The following is a 2,396-nucleotide window of genomic DNA, read 5'->3' on the forward strand; positions in this document are numbered from 1 at the left end:
CCTTTAAAAATTCGAATTCGACTATTCGCCACCTAAAACCGGTCTAGTTCATGTGTAAGTCAATGGGAGAGGTCCAGGCATCAATTCGGACATATTAACCTTCCTGACGTTCCAGTTTTTTATAGAGAAAAATTCGATTCGAGCTTAGTCGAATTTGATTTTAGTTTTAGAGTAGGTAAAATTTGTGAGTTTTAGATATTACATTTTTTTTATCAAATAACCCCCAATCGAATTTAGAGTATATTCGAATTCAAGGGGCAGATTTATCAAAGGTCGAAGTGAATTATCAAATGAAAAAAAATTAGAATTTTCTAGCTATTTTTTGTGTACTTCAAATAGGGTATAGTCCAAATTCGATTCGAATTTGAAAAAAATTTGAATTTGTTCGAATGCGTTATTACTTAGATTCGTATCCGGCCAAATACGGACCTATTCGATCGTAAACTGACCTAATCAACCAAAACAAAACTTCAACTTAATTTCGGTTGGTGTTTTTGAATTTGAATTTCTTAGTTGTTTCAATTCGAAATTCGACCCTTGATAAATATGCCTCTAATAGTTAAAAAAAAAAAAACTCACATAAATTCGACCTTTGATAAATACGCCGCTTCATTGATCCCTTCATTTTCTGAAGTCGCTCCCAAAGTTGCCTCACGAGGAAACTCCGGAAAACCGAAATGATCCGATTGCCACCCTGCCAGCGATTCATATTCTAGATGGCAGGAAGGCATTTTGGGGAGATTAGTCACCAGAAGAGGAGATCTGTCACTGGGCAACTAATCTTCCTGGAACGCTGCGTGTGCCACCAAACTGCTGTACTGCAAGATGAAGCGATATCACCCCTCCCCCAGCAGCCTAACAACAGAACAATGGCAAGGTAACCAGACAGCAGCTCCCTTAGCTGGCCACAGACGCAAAGATTGTTCGAATCCTCGACTGATCGGACTTTCCCATCTCCCGACCTGCCACTAACCATTCCGATCAAATAAAGTACAAAAGAACAGATGAGCCGATGTTCTACGAAAGTTTATGTCCGACAAAAGCTAGTGACAGTCTCCCACTGAAAATCGTACGATCGGCAATACACACAGAGATATTACCCACAGCCGACAGAAATCTTTTAACCTGTCCGATCAACCAAACAACCGATCTCTGTGGGACAAAAAATGTCGGGACTCTCCACACGGTCCGAAAATTGTACGAATCGGATCTTTGCGTCTATGGCCAGCTTAACACAAGATAACAGTTGCCTGGTAGATCTAAGAACAACTCAACTCAATAGTAAAATCCAGGTCCCACTGTGACACATTCAGTTACATTGAGTAGGAGAAACAACAGCCTGTCAGAAAGCAGTTCCATCCTAAAGTGCTGGCTCTTTCTGAAAGCACATGACCAGGCAAAATGACCTGAGATGCACCTACACACCAATATTACAACTAAAAAATATACACTTGCTGGTTCAGGAATTAAATTGTATATTGTAGAGTGAATTATTTGCAGTGGAAACAGTGTAATTTAGAAATAAAAACTACGTCATAAAAATCATGACAGAATCCCTTTAAGTGCAGGAGACATCTGGTGTTTTCAATAGACTCTGTGTAAATCTTACCCTTCATATCTGTCTATTTAGGCATCTTCTGTCATCTCCCAAATATCTTACAGGGGTGGTTCACTTTTAATATGTTACAGAAAGGCCAATTCTAAGCAACTTTTCAATTGGTTTTCATTTTTTTTTTATAGTGATTTGTCTTTTCTTCTGACACTAAAGCCTTCAAATGGGTCATTGACCCCATCTAAAAAACACATGCTCTGTAAGGCTACAAATGTATTGTTACTGCTGCTTTTTATTGCTCATCTTTCTATTCAGGCCTCTCCTATTTATAATCCAGTCTCTTATTCAAATCAATGCATGGTTGCTAGGGGAATTTGGGCCCTAGTTACCAGATTGCTGAAACTACAAATTGAAGAGCTGCTGAATAAAAAGCTAAATAACTCAAAAACCTTAAATAATAATATAAAATGACAACCTATTGCAAATGGTCTCATAATATCCCTCTCTACATCATACTAAAAGTTATCTCAAAGGTGAACAACCCTTTTAAAGAGGCTGTTCACCTTTAAATTAACATTTAGTATGATAGTAGAGAGTGATATTATGAGACCATTTGCAATTGGTTTTCATTTTGTATTTGTTCTTTTGCGTTATTTGGTTTTTATATTCAGCAGTTTGCAATTTCTACTTAATAACTAGTTAATCATTAGTAGCTAGGGTCCAAATTACCCTAGCAACCATGCATTGATTTGAATAAGAGACTGGAATATGAATAGGAGAGGCCTAAATAGAGAGATAAGTAATAAAAAGTAACATTAAAGGAAAACTATACCCCCCAAACAAT

Source organism: Xenopus laevis, chromosome 1L (assembly GCF_017654675.1).
Source record: "Xenopus laevis strain J_2021 chromosome 1L, Xenopus_laevis_v10.1, whole genome shotgun sequence".
In the NCBI taxonomy this organism is placed as follows: domain Eukaryota; kingdom Metazoa; phylum Chordata; class Amphibia; order Anura; family Pipidae; genus Xenopus; species Xenopus laevis.